General features: G+C 25.4%; 1 protein-coding gene across 2 annotated transcripts in view; it reads left to right on the forward strand.

Moving 5' to 3' along the window:
• Positions 1-4,998: 4,998 nt before the first annotated feature.
• LOC132943407 (uncharacterized) overlaps positions 4,999-24,304 on the forward strand; it is a 68,999-nt gene continuing 49,693 nt past the window's right edge. For both annotated transcript variants that reach the window (XM_061012388.1, XM_061012391.1), the window contains exon 1: positions 4,999-5,179. The gene's annotated coding sequence lies outside the window, so the exon portion shown is untranslated. The remainder of the gene's footprint in view (positions 5,180-24,304) is intronic.

The raw sequence follows: 24,304 nt of genomic DNA on the forward strand, positions 1-24,304 counted from the left end.
CATATAAATTTGAAAAAAAATACAGTTCTAGCTATTCTTCTAGACGTCACCCAAGTCTTTAACTGGGTATTTAACTCTGGCTCGTTTTGATGACTATTAATATTATATATTTTTATAACGACAATAGTCTGTTTGACCAACTAACATTTATACCATTTGGGAAAGTGAAATTTTTTACCGGCATGAGTGATATGAACTTTGATGCGCAAGTGATTTTATTTTATTAATATTTGACTGAAATATACATTGATATATTACAATATACTATTCCGATATATTTTCAAAGTTGGAGTTCATTATCAATTATTTACTATATATTATATTGATGTGATTTATTTTAATGTTATATTTTTAATATTAAGCCAATTTACATTACTATACAATACATATAATATGTATATATATTATACATTAATTTACCTACTTATTCACCCAAACTACAGCGATACCTATACAACAATTCACACGAACAGACCACATTTTTGGTCGATTCGAACAAAATTTCTACGCCCTTTTGGCCTTCTTTTTAAACTAAAAAGTAACCCTTTCACCATCCTGTTTCCCCTTAATTAATTCCCACCTCTAAGACCATGATTATATCACTAGAGTAGGCCCTGAAATGTCATAATTAACCCCTATTATAGCAGATGTCCCCTGAGGTACTACATCTTCTCCCATCATATTTAATTTATACACTGCATACCAATAGTAACCACACCTACACTTCAGCTGCATGATTTTCTAACGATATAAAAATGTATAATATTCACAAGAAGATCCAACTAGTACCAAACTTTAAATTCAAAACCATTTAAACGGTATGTCATCATTGTATTCAAAATATACAGTAAAAGTTAACAACTACTAATCTTTGCACACAATTTTTACTTTAAAACGAGAAACTTATAGTCCTTCAGAACTCACTATGCAGATGTGCAATTATAATATACCAATGATTCCACAGTGTCCAATATATAGGTTCAACTATCAACAAATCTCTAACCCTGATGGATCTTGTTAAATCCATATGCCTCATATTACATTTGAGAAGACAGTCTCTTTGCTAAATGTTGGGAAAGCACACAAAACTTAATCTCAGTTTTAAATTATTAATTTACAAAACCTTACTTATGGCCATTTGGACTTACACCATCAAATTATGTGGTATAACTAAGCAATCAAATATTTTAAAAAAGACGAAGTTCCAATTCACAACTCTTCGTGTGAATGTATCTAACCACACTTTACACGCAGACTTACATTTAAAGGCCGTATCTGAAATAGCTTCAATTATGTATAAACGTTTTCACTCCCGACTGGTAAATCATTCAAATCCCTTAATCTCCCATCTAAACTCAGACACCATACCTGGTAACCATCCACGGAGGCTTAAACAAAGATGGTGTAGAAACCTAAATTTTAATTAACATTATAAAAATTAAAATGTCATCACTGATAAAAAGTTCTATTATGTGTATTTATTTCTATATATTGTTAATATTCATCACATATTTTTATTGTAAAATATGAACTGAAAAACTATATAATACTATGATTTATAATTAATACTATATTCCATTCTTACTATTCGATAATTTAATACAACTGTACGTAATATTTTTTATATCAAATATACGTCAAATATGGAATTTATAATCATAATAATAATCTTTACATTGGAGGTAGCTATAATTTATTTATTAATAAAAGTAATACAAATATTTAAATATCAATTCAAATTGAAAAACAATAATTATTCATACCTCCAAAGATGTTTACAATAAAAATTGTATTGTTCAAATCAATTATAATTTATAACATTTTGTTTAATATCAAATAAACGTAAACTGTTTAGTTGAGTATACTTATCAATTTTTAGATATTCTCAATAGACCATAGAAAAAAAAAACCCTATGAAATTATCTTTACATTTAAGTATATGTTATTTAGTTTTCAATAACTTGATTTTTTTCTCCCCTTGGGATTTAAATTATTGAGATTATATTATGATGTATATATAAAGCAGTAAATAAATTTATTTATAAAAGTAAAAACTGTCTATACGTACTTTCTAGTATACATACTAACATTCATTCAACTGGGGTTTCCAACTAAATAAAAATTTGAATTTATTTTACACATAATCAGTAATCACTAACATAGTAAAATATTTACTTTGAACTATTGCGTAGGTATTAACAATGATTTGATTTACATGTGTAGTTAAAGTATGTATCTACATAATAATTAATATAAGCAACAACATATATAATTTGAATTTTCAATGTTATATTTTAGTCTAGTATATTATATTTAAGTTTAAATATATTTTGTATTTTTATAAAAATCGTATCTGCCCGAACCGATGCAAAAAAATGTATTTAACGTAATTCATTATGTTACACATTTCAGTGTTATTTTATTATTATTTTTTTATTTTTAAATGAAATCTACAATCTATACCGCTTTGGCACAATAAGTAGATGTGATACAGATTAGTTATATACAAATTATTAAAAAAAAAAATATAAATCATATCATATCTTTAATAACATTTATACATAATACGTGACATTTTTTAGGAAAGCAGCCGCCCATTAGTAACACTTTCATTTGCTATTTTATTTTTTTAATTTTTTATATTTTCAGTAATTATTTTTTTCAATTAATATTAACATTAATATTAGGTGCCAATAGATCACGACACCACTTCCGTTTTAACCGTCTCGGAGGGTTGCCGGGGATTGTAGGATTAGCAAGATTTCAGACAAGAGGATTGGGATGAGTTAAAGTGTGAAAATGGAAGCGTTTATAATATGCTTTAGCTTCTTCTGAAACTGAAGGCATTTTAAGGTCTGTATGCATAGTATAGTTAGAGACATTGAAAGGGGCATTTAATAATTTGCGAAGAGTGATGTTTTGAAAAGTTTGGATTTTGTTAATGTTAGTTTTTTTGCGTTCCCCCAAAGCTGAAGACCATAATATGTCCAAATAGGCTCTAGTAGTGATTTATAAATAAGTAATTTGGTATTGATGTGAGTATATTTATTATTGTTGATGAGGTTTTTCAGTAGACGTAGGCGTAGGTTTAGATTAATTTTTTTGGATTTAATATGCTGGGCCCAGGTCAGTCTTTTATCAAGGGCCAATCCAAGACATTTAACATTCAGTGTTATTAACTAAATAAATCACTCACATAGAGTTAAATATTTTTCATCAATTATGAAACTCGATAAAAAGTGTACATTTAAGATTTAATACAAAATACTTTAAGCAAAATAACTTCTGAAAAATATAAAAGTTGATTTTAGGCTTGACTTAGGAAAATCTAATCAGGTGTAAAAATCCTGATCACGTAACTAAATCAATAAAATTAGAAACAACCATTTAGTTTCTGACTTCAAATAGTTTTACGGAGAACACTTCGTGATTACGTGACAATAATTAAAAGTTATATTGACACGGGACCACTTATAAACTACTATAAAATGTATTGAAACGTTTTTTTTTAATTCTTCAATTTTCGTTTTCCTACATAATAAAACCCAAACATTCAACATAGCCTATATAGAACCCCTAAAAATCGATACTTTTATAATATCTTAATAACATAGAAATAAAACAAGAATAATATTTAAATAGTTATCAATAATAACGATGTCGAAGCGGGAAAATAAAAGAACACGATTGTTCTCGATTCTAGTGTCATGAAATTATTGTTGATAAAATGTAAACATGCCTACAATAATAAATTCATTCTAGTAAAATCGTATTACAGCGCATTAATCAAGTACATTTTGGTATCTTACAGAGTACTAAAATAGACTACTCTGAACTTACTTTTATTTACTATAACCGATTGTATCTTTTCTCATTCCGAAAACATCTGTTTAAACATTCTCATATCAGTCATAAAGATTCCTTGATAGTTGATACAGTTTCTAATTGAAAGTATTATATATTTATATTACAGCACCGTCTTAAGTAATTTATTTTTATTATATATTTATACTTCGTACACACATAGGTGACAGGCTCTCGCTATACGTTATTTAAACTATATATAATATATATTCCATGATATAAAAGAAAAAAATATGAAAAACCAAACGTGCAAATATATTTTAAAGAGTAGGTACATTTAACGGAGATAAACCTACACGTAAGTATGTAATAAATAATATTTTTTTTAACAAAAACATATTGAAGATTTCAAGATATTGATGACCAATTAAAAATATTAGTTATAAGCAAATACCTAATAATGTAATAATAACTAAAGTACTAGGTAGTTGTATGACATTTTTTTTTCAAATGTGGTAGATACACCGGTACTCATAGAAAATGAAAATATTATTCAATAATGAAGAACCTATTGAGTATAATTAGTATACTTGACATTAAGTACAACCTAATAACCTATATTTCCAATATTTAAAGCGATATAATAATATTAAATAACATAAATTATAAACCATCGCAAATATTGTAAACATATTGCAATAAGGACATAATGCTATATTATTTAATTGTTCTTGTTATTAATTTATGTATGGAGGCTACAGGCCTTTATAAATGAAGCATTATTTATAATGATAATACTATGTAATCTACCTGTTCTAACGTTAACTATAGAAATAATGGGTTTGTATGATCAAAATAGTAATGTATCGGCTCCTAACCGTTTTAAAATGTAAAAAAACAGTGATCTGCATCCCAAAAATAGCTCAGTGTATAAAAATTTTAATTTAATTTTTTTTTTTTAGATAAACTGCGAAGAAACCATGACTGCTGAAAACACACGTTCTAAATCAATATATAGTCACATTATTGAGAAATTGAAGTGAAAGAAAATTAGATAAGTATGAGTGGTTGCTGAACGTTCCGTGTGGGGAGCTTGACGAGTGCGCGTTGGTAATTTTATACTGTTCCGCCCCGCTTGGCCAATATCAACGACCAGCATTTGGAATTTGTAGACAGTATTACACGGGCTCGCGGCCGAGCGGCGTCTGTTGTAGTATGTAAACTTTATTCCTTATAGATCGCGCAGTTTGTAAATGTAAAAGTTCGTAAGTCGTAAGTTGTTGCACGCTCATTACAAATGTTTTGAATTCTTATAAGTGTTAATCATTATTGATATAGTCACCTTCCACATGGTTCAATTCAAATTGCAAAAATTGTAAGTAATAATAAAATACAAACCTAATACCTATTGAAAGATTAAAATATTTTTACAAAATAAATCAACGAAAAATAACACAGATATATAAGTATATTACGTTGAAATACAAATGTGTTTTTAAATACGTTGTTTGTTTTTAAAAAAACTAAGTAATATTGTCATCATAGTGTTAGGCATAAGCACTTATTTTGATAAATAAATATACTATGAGTAAAAATTTACAATAAACAAGCTCCTTGAAATAATTTTCAATAATATATTTATAAAATAATTATTTAAAATACTTAGAGTTCAAAAATAACACCCCTTATTTATATTTTTAAAACATTAAATACATTTTAGAAATGTAATCATTTGTACTGACTTGATTATTAGAATTAAACACACCAAAATGAGTGTGTGTAACTCAATAAATGAAAATGGTCAGGCTATATTTTTCATAACATGAAAATGTACGATTTTACTTGGTAGTCAACGGGTTATTGACCAACCTGTTAACAAAATGTAACGTATACAACAACCCTATTTCAATGAAAATATCTGTAAAACCTAAACCTTCAAGTGTTTTAATAATCGAACAAAATGTTAATAAAAAATAAAAACATTATGTCATTACAATGTATACATTACAATAGGTTATAATAGAAAAAGCGTTTGCCACGTTTGAATTGATACATAAACTACTGGATACTAGATTGATAAATCCGTCAGTATGATGTATTGTGTAAGAAAACATAATTTAAATAGACAAAAAACGTGAATACAGAATATAGAATTAAAAATGTCTTGTATTATATACCCTATCTTTATAGCATGAAAAAAAAGCTTGTCATTTTACTTTTTATTTGAATGATGCATTGATATTCTCATTGAAAGGAGCACATAATACTGTTATGCATCTTCTTTTAAAAGGTTTTGTTATAGGTTATATTATATACATTTCAATTAGATCAATTTTTATATTTTTCATAAAATAATGAAAAAAAATTGAGTCATTTTTGTAACTGCAAATTACAATGTACAGGTATTATGTTTATGCTAGATGTACAGATCTGGTATATTAGGTACAAAAACATTTCTACATTCTTATGTATTAAAATAATTATTTGCATCGTACTAACAAATTGTACACATTTAATTTAATTAGGTGCGTATGTGAATGTGTATTAAATAAAAAACGTTCTAACAAAAAAATTAAACTAAAGAGATTGTAGTTCTGTTTAAGTACGCAGGGATAGAACAAAAAGACTTAGAGCTTAACTTTTTGTTAAGTACCTATCGACTTCTGATTTAAGTCATCATCAATTTCTTACTCGTGCTACAATATTGATATATATTTTTATTTTTATTATATCTAATTAGATAATAATAATATAAAATAATTAACATTAACATCAGCTTAGTTACTTAGATATTACAATAATATAAATTGTAAAAACACTTACAGTCATTTATTTCTAAATCTACACTATATAACTAAAACTGTTCAATATTATTGTGACAAATTGTATTTTGTTATATCTTAATTGAATTACATTAAAGTATTAAAACTTCTTCAATTAGACAATTTACGGTTTCTAGTATCATGTATACAATAGTTTGTTTTATAAGCCTATTTAGGTAAGACTGAGAATTGAGAAGTTTAGAATTTCATTTAGTTGGTTCAGAATTTCTATGAAAACATGAAGAGAAACGCAGCTGAATTAGAAGATATAATTTTACGATTATTTGACTACAATAAAGTCTCTTGAGCCAATTTAAAATACGCATTATTATTACTAAATGTAATGCCCAAGAGATTTTATTTAGATAGGTCATCAGCATTCAACAAAATTAGTCATAATTAATATAAGGTTGGTACCTAATTAAATACCGTATTAATACAATATTTAAATTATGTAAGAAAAATATTCTACGATAAAAAAAACTTTAATTTCAAACATTAACACACTCACTGGTTATTTAACCAATAAAACTATTAAACTTAATTTTTTTTATTAATATTCAATTAGTTCATTTAATTTTTAATTCCAATAAAATAAAGTTCATTAAATAATTTTATGAATGCTGATTTATAATTTTAATGTTAATTTTTGTTTTAATTTCAATAATTTATTGTACAGCAAACTCATTTAAAGTTTAATACACGTTAATCAAAAAACAAAAATCCAGACAGGATACAAAATACGACTTTAATTTAATCAAAAACTGACCCTGAGCTGAGCTGGGTTACTACAGTGCTTATTGGACTATTTAACAATTTCAAACTACTTGCCAAAACAACAATTGATTAAAGATTTTTAAAATCTTATTATTATTTTAAAAATAATAATACATTTATTAGTAACATTAAATTAATACTCTAATATTAACTGACACCAATTAAGTAATAGCTACGAATACGATTTAAATGAATCTCAATATAATATTATCGTATACATTTTAAACTACTGCTATTGAAAATTACAAAATCTAATAATAAAAAAATAAAAATTGTTTTGAATTGTTATAGTAAGGCTAGGCTAATATGTTATATAATACTTTATAGTACCTATAATAACCCTTTGTGCTACATTTTAAGAAATAAAAATCGCTATTTTCTTAAAATATTATCTATAATAATTCTATATAATACTAAAAAAAAAAATTAAATTACAGATATATCAAATTTCTAGAAGTATTATATTCCAAACTATTACAAAGTAATTGAAATCTGTTTTATTAAAATCGGTGCGTGATAAATATTTTATTTTGCTAAAATAATTTTAAGATAAAATAAATTAAAGTCCTGAGACTTTCATATAAATAAATATTTAGGATAATATTATTGTTGTATTGTTGTAAATGTAATATGACGTAGCAATCCTCAATAGTCAATGGCCTTTTTTTTTCTATAAATAAAAAGTCCTTAGTATTTTTTTATCAATGATCTTAAAAGTTTAAATTATTTTATGGTTGTACTGCTACGTAGAATGTTCCCAAATAAATAGTAAACCACTCAATCGTGCTCTGTTTTCCAATAAGTATAATGTAGATTTATGTACAGCTGTCAAAACCAATAACACCTAAAAATCGAAATCCCGGAGACTATCTTTAAAAACAATAAAATGTAATCACTTATTTGACATAAGGTTATTTTTAAAGTATTTTTTTCTGCAAATGATTGTTGGTTTTTCTCCTGAAAAAGGTGTTATACTATTTTTATGTTTGCCTAATGGACATTTCTTTGAACAAAACACGTAGGTACTTAAAAACAAACGCCAACGCATACAATAATATTTTGTTAGAATTAAGTATTCTTACATTATGTTTGCAAGTTTACGACCAACAATGACTTTGTCGTATGTTATTTTTAAAATAAAAAATTCTCATCGAACGCATTTAAAATGTCGGTATTCCATCTTAAGTAACAGAAGTACATTTTATTTCATTGGCAGTGTTATTAAAGTGTCTTTCTAAATCTTTATATCTTAAAGATTCATTAAGGGTTTTTACGGAATGCTTCAAATCAGAAAGATAGTTCATTCGATCTTACAAAAAAAAAAAATGAATGAACTGATTTTATCTCATTTATTTTTTTCCTTCAATACAGTAGTATTAAACCCTAATGATTGTGAAAAGAATAAAATAAAGAGGGAAAAATACATCGGAAAAAAATATAAACGTTTAATACGAAAATCGTAGTCGCTACAATAATTGTATAAATGATATTTTTATGGTAATTATATTAATGCCATAAAAGCACATAATATCTATACACAAAAAAAAATGAAATTAAGTTCTTACTGACCAATTATTTTCGATATTATATGTAAAAAGGTAAAAACTGAACAAATTGTATAAATTTGATTTTTTAATTTTATAGATCCATTTTTGTAGCACAATTTATATACTTTATAATAAATATACCTATAATAGTCGCACGGTTTAAGAACGTTTTTCATGTGTGTGTAGAGACAACATATTGCATGCGATTGGATTCCAATAAATCGTGAAGACAACCACAACAAAACTATGGTCATAAAAAAAAATCAATAGTTTCAATTTGTCTTCGTCGTTTTAATAGTACTATATTTTTACTGTGATAATGCTTTATTGTATATTGATTATTTATATTGACCATTTCAATATAATTTTATTTACATTAAAATATATCAGATCTGAGTTAAAAACTAATTGTTTTATAAGTTATAACTCTATATAACTCTTGTATTTCAAGTCATCAAAATTGTTTATAATACGATTATGTTAGCTGAAGTTTAGTCCAGTTTTTCACGCAATTAAACGAATTTTCAATCATTTAATGTTGTTGTAATCCAAGAAAAATCATAACTATGTTTATTATTGTTATAATGAGTTAAAATTCTTGAGAAATATTATGACGATCTTGTAATTTTAGAAACAATAAACTATTTGAACTACTTTATGATTTATATAAAAGGTATTTTCCTCATTTTTTAAATGTCATTGTTATGTATATGAAGAACCAATAAAGACAATTATAATTTGAGCAATGTAGAGAATTCAAGCTGAGAAAAAACAAGCTGATTCCATAAAAAAAAATTAATGAATATGAATATTTAAATTTTAAAAATGTATTTTAATTTAACAAACCTGCTGATGTAACTGTGATATATATTTTAACCATTTAAATATTAAAAAATTAAATATTATTATTACAACACAAATACTACATCCGCTCTTATAACTGCTTACTACAAATTGTTACCTATAACTGAAATGTTTGTTCCATTAACCTAGAACATTATGCATAGTACACTAATGCATGTCCCATAATGTGGTCCTGAGATAATTTATACCTATAATTAGTCATTTGCCATTATAATATAATATATATCATTGTTAATTGATTACCACTGGGCACTGATCAGAGACCAATGATGATTTCAAAATCATTTAATTCGAAATAGCTATTATAATATATTAATAAAGTTGGTACGGAATACAATATATTTAAATACAATTATTATCTAATATGTAGATAGGTAGATTTTCTAATAATTGCAATTTAATATGTTTTTATAATTGTAAATTATTAATCATCGTTTCATATGTCCATAGTATATATTATGGAACCTACTATATTTCCTTACATCAAAAGATTATATAATATATTGTTAATTTTAAATTAGAACGAAAATTTTAAACATTAATTGATAAGGTAATAATAATATGTATTTAAAAAATTTAAAACATAAAAACGAATTCCATACATAATTTAAATGAATACGAGTTGGTATGTATACGTACTCTGTAGTTTTTTTACCTTGATTACACGTAAACAGTTTTAATTGGAAAGCTCCTGGAGGCTATATTATTTTTTCAATTAAATACTAAATAACCAAGGTATCTACTATATTTTTTATTTATTTAATATGAATTTGGTTATAATATTATGACACACTATTTTGTAAAAAGGAAAATAAATAAAATCGTTCATTATTGACAGTGTGAGGCAAAAGTTAAATCCACCCGTTATCGATTTTTATACTGTGGTATGTATAAAGGTTTGTTATTTTTACACAGTATAACTAATAAGCAAGTGGCCGCAAAATTAAATTACTAACCACGTTCATATTATACAAGTAACCCACCATCGTAACTTGATGAATTAATATCATCATGACCATGTAATACATCAAATTCCGAACACTTTTAATTTGACAGATCCCTCTAAGTTCAGGCATTTTGTTATTTTTTTAAAAGAATATTAAACATTAATTCATATAATTAATCAAAAAAAAATTTAAATACACGTATAATACGTTAAATTAAATAATGTTATTTATGTACCCTAAACAGTTTATTGCAACAGCTTTAATTATTATCTTAATCGTATGCATGCATTAAATATTTACTTTGTACTTTTGTGTGGGAAATTAGGAACACAAATTAAACATTACAAAATAATATATTAAATTAATTGAGTACGTCGTCAAGTTGTAGAAGTGAGTACCTATACCTATCCAAGTTGACAGATTAATAAAGGAATTTTTATTTAAGTTTTTCTTGTTGATCTGAGTCAAAAAATATGTTTAACGGAAAAAAACAAGGTCACACCTATTTCATAATATTAAAATGAGATTTATTTAATCGTCATAATTACAGGTAATTTGTCTCAGACATTTCTACAGTTTACACCCGCTAGCGTTTATCTTTAGGTTTTGTTTTTAAAACAATACCTTGTGTTCTTAGTCAACATTGATTATTAATTAAGTTTATTTAGAAAAATAATCCGATAATAATAGTTACATATTTGGAATGCCTATATTTAATTCAAATGGTGTTTCTGAAATTTAACATTTCGGGATCGAACAATCCTATAGCTACCGCAAAGATAATTTATTAATTAATTCATCTTGGGACACACAAAATTATAAATGTAATTATATTAAAACAATTTCTAGTTTTAAATTCGTAATTGGTAGCGATACTCGGGGTTTATTATATTATCTTGATTATTTAGGTATCTCGAGACAACTTGTACATAATAATGAACATTGGACTTTTCAATCAACAACATTTTTAAAACGTATAAGGCATGTTTTTTGTCAAATGTATAAATTTATAAATTTTTTACTATTTTATAAATGGTATAGACTGCTACTAAATGAGTATTACTTATATAATAGAGAAAAATACAATAATTGTATTATTGTATTTTTAATTTTAATTTAAAATCTTTAATTATTAAACATACATGATATTTATGTTACACAATTAAAAAATGTTATAAATTAAAAATTTATCAAATTGGCAACTTATTAAGACTCGCACCACTATGAAAAATACATGGCCACAATCGGCTGAACTAAAATAATATATTATATATATATATACCTATTAATATAACAAGCATACATTATTAAGTTATTTTTTCCTAAATATATTTCATTTCATAAACATTATTTATTTTTTAGTGAAAGTATTAGGTATGCGAAGTTTTATGCAAAATGTATTTATCTTGTGTATTACCACTTGAAACATGTCAAAATCCAAAAATTTCAACAAAACTTCACCAAGGGTCGTTTTAAAAAAAAAACATGAAATTATTTTCAAGATACTTCTTAGTCCTTGACAAGGTTTATTCTAACGAGATGCCAACCTAAATGTTAAATTATCAATAACTATTTACTTTTTACCAATGAGTTATGAATTATGATGGATAGTATTTTAAATAAGAACCTTTTAAACTTCTTATTAAAATTGAAAACCCCTTAAGTCCAATACCCTATCTCATGTAGGTACTCTTCTGTACTTTACTTTAATATTAAAAGGGTTTATACTAAAAATAATTTATTTATATTTTTGTACTTTTTAAATGTATTTCATAAAACAAAAAATAACACTTCTGTTGTTACAGCGAGTACTTAAAATTAAGTTTTTAAAAATATATAAAAGGAAGGATAAGATAAAGTAAAAAATAAACCAGGAAATGTGCAAACAGACAACTAAGGTAAAAAAAAGCATGTATTATGGCGAAAAGCCTTCAAACAGGAAAAGTTCAACTATGGATTTAATTAAGGATATGTCAGAAAACTGGAAGACTCGCAGAAAAAATAAAACGATGTAGAGGAAATAAAAGTGGTTTTGTTTTAAAATAAATATTATGGACGATAAAAATAGGATCAAATTTAGAGTGTTTGTCGTCACGCTGGAGAGAAAGATTCTGAGTTTTATGGATAGTTAAATGACATAAGAATATCGTGCACCGTTTTTTGACTGAAGTAAGCGAATATACTAGAATAGTCGATCACGAATGGTTGTAAGGTGTTGGAACAAAGAGTAGTGTCAGGTTTTAGAGAAACTCCAAATAATATCGATTCCATGAAAGGGTTAATTATTAATACACCTAACCAGTTATAAATTTGCACCTATACCACCTGTAAGAATGAGTTTTACGAAAACAATAAAACAAAAGGTATTGCAACATTATATTTCATTAACACCTATTTTAAACTGACAGTATTTAATAATTGTATAAACGATCGTCTAATTAACTTATTGTATGAACATATTCAGAATAAATATTAAACAGTCAAAATATTTTAAAGTATATCTACATTCTACATTCTTCATAAGTCATTTTATAATTAAAATATTTTCCACATCGCCACCTAACCGCCAGTAACATAATAAATCTCTTGAATTTTATATTGTGAGTCTATATTACCATAAATTCTACCGAGTAATCTCACGAATGGGCCTGTTGCACATTTCAGTCGAAACTTTCGATTATTGATTAAAACTATCAAGTATAGCATGTAGAGCAAGTATGGAGTGTATGACAGAAGTTATAAATTGAAATGTTTAATATTCAGAATCGTAATTCTAAATACCTAAGCTACTATGCTAATTTAGAATTTATTTTGCATATTCCATACCTAATTACTAATATAATTAGTATGAAATCTTATATAGTCTTTTCAACGATCTTAAAATTCAATTGAATTCTAATTTAACACGGTAATTAGTAACTTTACTCGTATTGTAATTTGTAACTATTAACCAAAATATTATTAGCTATTTTACATTCTATACTACCTACAGGCTACGTATAACGTATATTATAATTTTACCTATACTTATATAAGTTATATGCTTGTTCTATTCATGTGGCCGTCATGATTTAGTTGACATGGTTATTTATACCACTGGCAATTTTATAAAAAATAAATATTAGGGCTAATGTTTGTTAAGACCGTGAATTTATATCATAGAGTAATACTTTACGATATTTATACAAAATCTTCCAAAATGTACATACATAGTGATATTATACAATTATATAATTGAATCAGGAATTTCTTATCATCCTAATATGGTCTTGTTTAATATTTTAACTTTTAAGGACAATGGTACTCAATTTTTTTTAATATACAAATATTTTACTCTTACAAACATAATCCTACAAGATTCAAGATAAAAAAAAAAAATATCTACTCGTCTACTTCACAAGATATAAGTGGAAATTTTATTTTGTATTTGACACAAATGCATTATTTAATCTTTATTTGAAAATAAATTTACAATTAAAATAGCAATAACCAAAAACTTCTATATATTTATTTATTAATTAAAATTAAAAAAATTCTACTTGATAGCTTATATTAAAAAAGTTGTGTCCTACCTTAATGATTTACTGTTATAAGTTCTTCAAACCATGTAAACAAAGCAGTAATTAATACTATAAGAACCTGTCCAATATTTTGTGGGAAAAAAAACCGTGGATTCTATTACCTCACCATAAAATAGTAAGAATACTTAATGAATCATTTCTGATAGTAATTATAATAACAATAATAAATAATAATACAAATTATAAAAGCAGTAAGCTATTATAAATATAAATTATCATATTAAGCAATTTAATTAAGTATCCATATATATTTTTAGTCACTGAAGCTTTAAATCATATTTTATGAAGCATACACAAGTATAACTCGTCAAACATAATACTAAAAAATATATTTTATTAGAAATATTTAAAGCAAAAACGTAGTAAATATCATTAGAATAATTAATTTAATTTGAAATTATTTCATACATAAATTATAATAGGTATTTCACAGACAATAATTAAATTAAAATACACATATTCAAGCAATATTATCTTGAATTATGAAGGAAGTAAAAATTAGGTAAGTATTGAATTTTAAGAGGATGTGGCATACTAGCAGTTTTTTTTCCGACCTTATCGCACCATAGCAAATTTTGTCCAGCAGAACCTATCTTTTTTTTAAATTTTACATTATAGTAAATTTACTTATCATACTTAATGGTAATAATACTATCTAAGGGTATTTTGTAAGATTTTATTGATATTTTAATTTTAAATTGAGTTATAACTAGGTATGTAAATATTACAATTTTAAAATACTCGCTATCACCAACTTTGATAATAGGTCAACTCACTCTGATAGTAATGCTAACAATACAAGATTAGTTATACTGTATACAAATTGTCCATGTTGCACATGTGCGGAGAGAGAAAACAAATAGTGCCCTGACAATATTGACATCCTCTTAAATATATTAATTCATACAATACAATACGTATACATGATAAACGTAACAACAAAATAACAATATATTTCTAATTCAATTTATAGTATTTAACTATAGTAATACATAAAAAATAGAATATTTAGTTTTTTAAACCTATTAATATCTATAACATCTATCTTTTAAGCAGTAAAATAAATCAAAAGCATCATATTATGATCTGCTATACTCGTCAGAAAATATTCATTAACTGTTTAATATGAACAAAACTATTTAATTGCATTCATTATTTAATATTAACTAATATTTCTAATACTTGATTAATTGAAAAAAAATAATGACAACACAGAAATTTCATTTTTTTTTCATTTTATTCACTATTACTCATTAGTAATCGCTCTGCAACACATTTCAGCTTAAGAATTCTATATTCATATTTTCCAATTAAAAACGCCTATACAAATGATTATGCAATATTCAATTCCATATAAATGATACCTTATAGGAACGAACTTAATTAATACATTTATTTGGGTAACGTATAAGATCTGATATCCTATACCGACCGAAAATGTTTTCTTTGATTATTTATTTTTAATTAATTACTAACCGAGGTTTTGAACATAAATACATTTTAACAACGTAGTACTAAAGACTTTTGGTTAGGTACCTACTACAAAGAGACATGCAATATAGTATATGTATGTGTACCTATAATTATGCCGTACAAAATAAAATACAAATGAATAATGAATATAAATATAAATCAATCGTATACCTAACCATGTCGAATTATATATTAATAAATTGTACACATTAAATCTCCTAATCTGCATACAACTTTTTCATAATATATAAAGTAACTTAAAAACTTGATATCTTAAATAGGTACCTATGTAATATGTAGGTATAGTGAATAAAGCTATGATTGTTATAAGCAACCCAATTTTAAATATAGTTGAAACAATTGGTTTAAAAAATATATCTAATTCGATTAGTTAATTTTTTTAAGTATAATTTATACCTACGTAATTTATGCATACACTAAATAAATAGCATTTATTATTAGTGGTAGGTATGTTGTTTAAAAATTGTTTTACTTCAAAATTGATTGTTAAACTTTTGATTCTTACTGCGTAGGTACTTTTAAAACAAACATTAAAATCATTGAACGTTTTAATAATGATATTTATTTATTTTACATTTAACACGACATAATATACAATCTATACGATATTAAGTGGTTAGAACAATAACCATACATTTGATATTGGAGGTTAATAAAGCTTGAGTGACTTGAATAAGAACACACATACCTACTCGATATGTGACTTATCAAACTAAATCAAATTTGTAGTTTGTAGTATTTATAGTATATTATACTCAATAATACAAAGTAGAATTAAAGAAATGTGACAAATAACAGTAAAAACAATAAAAAAAAAATAATAAACGAACAACAATCAAAGTGGTATTATAGCAGCCGCAGACTGGAAAAGCTTTTGGTGTTTTATTAGTTTAAGCTGTAAAGCGTTTTTTTTTATCATAGAAAATCGTGATACGGAAACTTTAATTCCAATAACAAAAGAGGACCATTGCCAAGTTCCACAATAACCTTAACTGAATGGAAATCTTATACAAATTTAAAACGAATGGGTTCTTATTATAAGAAGGTTAAAAAGTATTAATCGTTCAACAAAAGCATTACAGGGAATTATAAATACAGTAATATTTTGTAAATGCGTGGAATGTCAGCAGGTTTTTTTAATAGGTTAGCATATTATTATACAGAGAAATTTAATTAAGGTTTGATATTAATCTTTTGGTTTAAATTTAAAAAAAAAATGTATTTATTTAATTCATGAATGATAAAAATAAAACTCTTGTAGCAAAATAATTATATTATGAAATTATAATCATACATTTTAAATCATAATTTATCTTCACAAATATTTTTAAAAAAATTTTATAAACAGACATAATATAACTAATCTCGTAAATGCATATTAAGAATAAAGCTAATAGTAAAAATATTATAGTCGGCCTTTTATATTTTTAAAATAATACAAAATGTCTATGATTCATCATAGAAAACGTCAGTTATATTAAGAAGCTATATTATGTGATAATAATTATCACGCGGAAAAATTAACAGTAGTTCATTATTCAACTTACTATACTTTTTCAACAATGAGAATAAACAGTTGTTAATGTACTATACAATTCATATTTTATAATTTTAAACTGAAAATATCATAATGAATTCGGACCATTTGTTGTTAAAAAAATAAATAAAATAAAATACTTGTTGTGCGTATCGAAAATAGACGGGTAATCGATAAGCACAACAGTAATGTGATTGATCATATAGGTAATGTTATTTGGCTAAAAATTATAATATATACATAAAACGTAATGCTTCTTTTGTTGACCAATATAATACTTCGTATTGAGTTGAGTTATGACCTTCTGAGTCAATATTTAAGTCCTTTAAGAAAAAATATTTGTATTGTTGGCATAATAATATAGCCGTTATGTTATAATGCTATATTAAATTTATGATACTAACCACTATATGAATATTATACTGACACACTAAATTTCAAGGTTGGTATGGATGGACAGAAGACCGTTTTTCTAAAACCCAATATAGTTAAAAAAATTATTCTGATATAAGCATTTCATTTTTTCACCAAACATTTAAGTATTTAATACAGATAATATATATTGCATACTAAATAGTTCTATACATGTATGTGCAAATCGTGTAATGATATTAAAATATATTTTGATATTTAGGTACGTACTATATGGTTCGTTATAGTCGTTACAGTTATTAAACTAACAGGTTACGATTTATGAACTAAATTGTGGTAAATAATGTTTTTTCTTCATTTTATATATTAAGTAACGTATAATTTACAGCAGGTAGTTTTAACAAGTCATCCAGTTTTTTTGTAATCCTACACCAACCGTACTTATTTTTAAAATTTATTTTCAGTAAAAAAATATATAATAAATATGAATAATATTGATCAAGATAAAATCTACTGTACCTATCTTAATGTGTATCTGACTGGCATCGAAGATCCAAAACATATAATATACCAATCTAAATGAATATATTATCTAGATAAATCTCAAGTTCTATTCCACAACTAGCTGAATAACCCATGTACCTACAGTATTTTTTACGGCTAATCCTATATAATATTATGTTATATATTCGCTGTATAGATGTATTTCGGTTTGAGTGTATCTCAGTTTTAGTGTACCTCAGTTCAAGAGAAAATTAACGTCAGTGTACCTAGCTTTGTGAAATAACTCGACATAGATGGGATTAGAATTAGCACTTGGTAATTTTTTAAGCTACTCTTTAAACTTTTCTGATATCTCTCAAAACAATATCTGCAATGTTCGTCAAAATCAATCGAGTATTTTTTGATTATACAAGCTACAAACATACATTTGGCTTTAAGATATAAGTTTTTTAATGGAGACCAAGCGTGACGATTTGATACACGCTTTTACCTGATCTGCCCGAGTAACCAATGACAACCATTTATATGCAAAGAAACAAATACTAATTTCTACTATTACTATTATAATCTGCAACCAATAACAACCATTTATAAACAAAAGAAATTTCAATTTTGACCATGAATCTTAAAATCCTTGTTTGTGGCCCTCTTTAAAATTTGAATTTTGGAAAATCTTTTCTTAGTTGGTCTTTACACCGAAAAACAAAACTACAACTGACCAAATTCCGGGCTCATAGCTTCAGCGGCTAGGCGATGATGAACCAGTCAGTCAGACAGGGTAAGTTCTAATATATATAAAGATTATTTTTACTGGCGTAAATAGAGGTCCCCCAAAATTTCAGTCAGTCTCCTGAATTTAAAAGTCATAAGCATACCTATTTAAGTTTTAGAAAATATTATAGAAAGGGGGGCTTTGTTCCCCCTCAAAAAAATTAGGCTATTTGCACCTATCATTATTATTGATGTTAACTGAATTATGTTTGGTGTCATCAGTATGAATCAAATAAAATATTTTTTCATTGTTCCTGAAAATACATTTGAGTAAGTATATATTATACTCATAGTACCTATGGATTTTTTTTTACTGTAAATAATACAATACCTACTTTATGTATATATCATTGATTGTTGATAGGTAGATACTAATAATTGTTATTGGTTTGATCGTGTTTGATCGTGTATAAGTAGGAACAAAGATAATTATAAATTTTGTTGTCTATATATTAAAAAACTAAATAATAAAATTAAATGAAACACGCAAATACATAGGTAAAACGCAATACGCATTGTACACACAGTGTCACACACACACACACACACACACAAATGAGCGCACGAGGTAAGTACCTATATTACAACCTTTCTCGTAAAAAATGTTACCCTGCTGCTGTTTATAGGTATTGATTAAATTATTATGTCCCATATGTAGGTAATTATTGTGGGTATATTTATAATTTTTGTATTACTATACTTATTTACTAATAATATTAAATTATAATCAATGGTATAATTTTTTTTTCCGATCGTGAAATGTAAAAAATGTAAAATGTTTAATGATCAAATATTATAATGGTAGGTAATAAAAATTATCAAAACACAATAACTAAGTACCTAAGGAACTATTTGTATGAATTTTAATCAAACAATTTAAAATATCAATCGTATTATGTTTATCTAAATAAAACTAAATTATATTATCATCTGTATCTATATAATCTTACCATATTGTTTTGTTGTTTTACCATAAAACAGTTCCGATAAGACTTGATTGAGTATTTTAGTGTGTACCCTTGCGGACGTTGGTTTAAAAGTGAATCGCCAGGATAACTTGGTCATCAAATCAAAACTATTTTAAAATAGTTTCAGTTATTATATAACACGCAAATTTTTTTTACAAAATTTCTTAAAATATATAATGCATATTATTAAAGTTAAAGTTTGAAATTATGGGCTATTCCTTTTTAAAAGTCTAGTTTGTTTATCTTATCCTAGACGTCACAGATTTTTCTAATTAACTTTGAGTGGTCTTTGTAGGTATCTCCGTTTAACGCCTATTGCATTTCAACCGATCAGAAGATGTTCTGTCTGTAACCATATAAGACTTTCCTCATTTTTAAACGAACAAATGCATTTCTATATAGTTGGATGAAATGCGTCGTTCAATGTCTATAAAGTAAATACAAAGCCATTATTATATCCTTTATCAGAACTGTTGATGGTTCAAGCACTATGGGATAACACACTATAATTATAGATGTCGATGACGATTGTATAACTTAGATATTTCTTACTTATCGAAGTTATCACTTATCAATAGGACTATATCCCTTGTTAAAAAAGTGTGCGTGTTGCGAATTTGCGAGTTCGCGTGGGTAAAGTGAAACTCTATTCGAAAAAATCAAATTGATGACTAAAATGATCATGGTACTTATTTGCAATTTAAATACTGATAAACTGATAAACGAAAATTATAAAATATTCATTCTATAATGAAAAATGACAAAAATAATAATTAATATTATCATTACTTCATCTTATTAAGACCCACACAAACTGTGGTAGTAAGGTTTCGTTGATTAAATGTAACTTCAGGGCAAAATTTACCGCTCCCATGGCAACGTCTATCTTGTTTTATTTTGTGACACGGAAATCTATCGTTTTTTTTTCTCATGTTTACCTTCCATAAAGAAGTTTTGATTCAATAATAACTACTTTTGTATTTCAGTATATTTCATCGTTGTATTTCAGTTATCGTATTTTTAGTTATACAATTAGAATTCAGTTTGATAATTCATTGTGTCAATACTAGTGTGTGGACAGTATTTTATAGTTTAATTTTAATCAATCAAATATTATAAATATTGTTACATAATTTTAGTGCGGAAAAATTGCTTACAAAAAAAAATTGGTTATAAGTTTTACAGTTTTATAAATATTTTTATATTGATTGTGGAGTATACAAAGTATTATAAAATTACTAAGGAACTAAAAACTTTTGTTCGCGACCAATTCACCATATATTCTCAAAAGTCAGGTATACGGGCAAAAGTCGCGAGTCTCTGGTCGTAGGTCGTTAGGAGACCGAAGCACTTATGTAAATTTATAAAGAGTGCAGAAGCAGTGTTTTATTTTTTTTTTTTGAGATATTATTACACAGTTTTTTATGGAATAGCATCTAACTGTTCGTTTATATACTTATATATTTTTGTAATTTATATAGCTACATAATATTAATTACACATTAATTTACACCATATAAAAACAGTCCCCACTCTTTTAGAAATTTAATTTATTATTATTAATTTAATTATATAATAAATAGTTCATCTTCATACATCTTTAAATCCATAAATTTAAAATATAAGAAAATTGTTAATATTTTTATCAAATCTTGTCTATATAATGTTGTCTATGATCTATTATGTTTATTAGGGCACTAAATTATGATTTTATTTTTTCTAAAAAAAAGCGGCCCACCCCGCCGTCCCAATTCAATTTCAATTTCAGACTTCTAAATTCACCCCTGTATAAAAATATGCTTATACATTTTTTTAGAATTAATATCATACACATTTAAAACTATAGGTGTACACTATATTATAAACTGTAGGTACCTAAAATAATCACTCATCAACTCATCAACTATGTAAATGGAATGGACTATGTTTACTTACTGATAGCCAGCAAAGTTGAGTAGAAAATAGATTTCCAGTAATTGAATAACGGTGTCGGTTGCCCGTTATTATTACTGTCCGAAATCCCTCGTCATTTGCTTGCATAATTTAATAGTTTGAGCATAAAAGCCAAACTACTGTGAACAGTGATACGTAAATAATTCAAATATTAAGAAATATGAATATTTGATATCGAGATAAATTATTTTAAATCAACTTCCGAGCTCTGGTTATTTGATATTTATCCCCCACCCTAACCATTTATAATATATAGTTTTTCAAGCTTCGATTTGAAATAATTTGTACTTCCTGATACTTCAAAGCTTCAAGCTATACAAAAATGATAGAAATTTAATTTTATAACTTTATTCTTTAAACCATCTTCTTGACTGGATAAGAAAATATACTGCAATGTTTTTTAATTAAATGCTATAACTTTTAATGAACATAACCAATTAATGAAAATATTTTTATAAGGAGACTTACATACTACCGTATGTGAGTTAACACATCCACATGGCTTAAAAAATAAAATTTCTATAACATTCTGCTCTCTAATATATTTTTAAATTAAACCTTCAACAAACAGGAAGTTTTTGTGGCTTGTCGAACTATGTTGAGTGACACGGGGAAAACTTCTAACAATTTATAAAGTAAACTATATAGTGCTATATGTCAAATTGAATATGTAAATAAAGTAGTCACTTATACGATTATTTTAGGAATACAGTTAAAAATTAATGCTCTATAATATGTTTGTGTGCCCTTTGAAGTTTAAATCATGCAAGATCAAGTATGATCACATACCAAACGTTATAAGTTGTATTACGTATAATATATTTAATATATTTAAATATTAATTAATAATTAAAGCCAACGAATGCATTCTAATGTAATGACTAATGGATGACGTGTTGATATTAAATTCGATCATTTCACAACGATTCTAAGCTGGGACGGATTCTAGCCTATATATATATGTGTTGACAAAGTAATTCACAATTTTGACGAACTTCGTTAAAGTTTGAAATTCAAACGCTCATAAAATAATAATGTTGTTGCTTTACGTGTAACTTTTTTTTAAAATTATTGTATAATAAACTTGTGGGAAGCGTTGTATTAAATTATTGAATCAAACCTGAGGTTTAAGTATTAGCAATTCAATTAATTTTTAACTACAAACTTAGTTGCACATTTTCCCGAATTTAACGAATTTTGTCAAAAATTTAAATTCTAACGCTTATAAAACAATTGTAACTCGTTATTTTGGATATTATTGTTTAATTTCTGTAAGCCATGTAAAGTTCATTAAGCATACTTCATTAAATCTAATCTAGTACTTACAACTTAAATATGCCTAATCTATAGGTATACAAATAAAGTGATATAGGTACCGGTTAAAAACATAAAAAAACTAAATTTAAATATCTGTATGGATAACGACTGGTATATCTAAAAGACAATGTTTGACCAATAATATTTCAATCACTTATTTATTGTCTTATAAGAAACAATTGCACTGGTATATAATATTACCTGTAATAAATCGTGCGTTGTATTAAGTTAAAAATGTATATTTTTAAAGATTTAACGGTTAAATTTTAACCTTATGATTGCTAGTGGACCTTAAAATAGACCTTTAATAGATAAATGTAAGATAAATTGGTGTACAAATTTAATTTGAATAAATACAAATATAGGTATCAATGCTATATAACTCCAATAATTTTTTTTATCAAAAAATACATTTTCCTATAAAATTAAAGAGTTTATAATAAACTAGGTTATGTTGTTATTATTTCTTAAATGTCAAATCAAAAGTACATTATATATAGAAAATGAACGGTGTTTAAAGAATTTGTACCTAAATAAAATATAACCTTCCTCATCATTTATTATCGAACAACATAAATTTCTCATCTCCTTTTTTAAATTTTTTTAATTCCAATATAACATCTATGTAGGAACTTTTAATTAAATCTTTAGCATTACCATCAATTACACTTGTAACATAGTAAAAGCGTTACCTTTTGCGTTCAAAATTCATCGCTCATTATTTAAATTTATTTGTTGCTTAAAAATCATTAGAGAATAGATTATTGACATAAATATAAAGAGAAGAATTCTTATAAATACAAACTTCCTTGTATATTTGTCTATAATTGTCATTCAAACAGATAACATAATATTATTGATTTTAAATGATATGTAAAATGCTTCAATAGTTATAATGTATCCCAAAATATTCAATACAACCACATTGCAACTTACTGTGGGGTTCATTAATATGTTTGAATAAATAATATTTGCATTAAATCACACGTTGTCTATGACATTACTATTTCCAATATTGTATTTTAAGTAGGTAATTATTTTATCCA

The sequence above is a fragment of the Metopolophium dirhodum genome, chromosome 4 (genome assembly GCF_019925205.1).
Source record: "Metopolophium dirhodum isolate CAU chromosome 4, ASM1992520v1, whole genome shotgun sequence".
NCBI lineage: Eukaryota > Metazoa > Arthropoda > Insecta > Hemiptera > Aphididae > Metopolophium > Metopolophium dirhodum.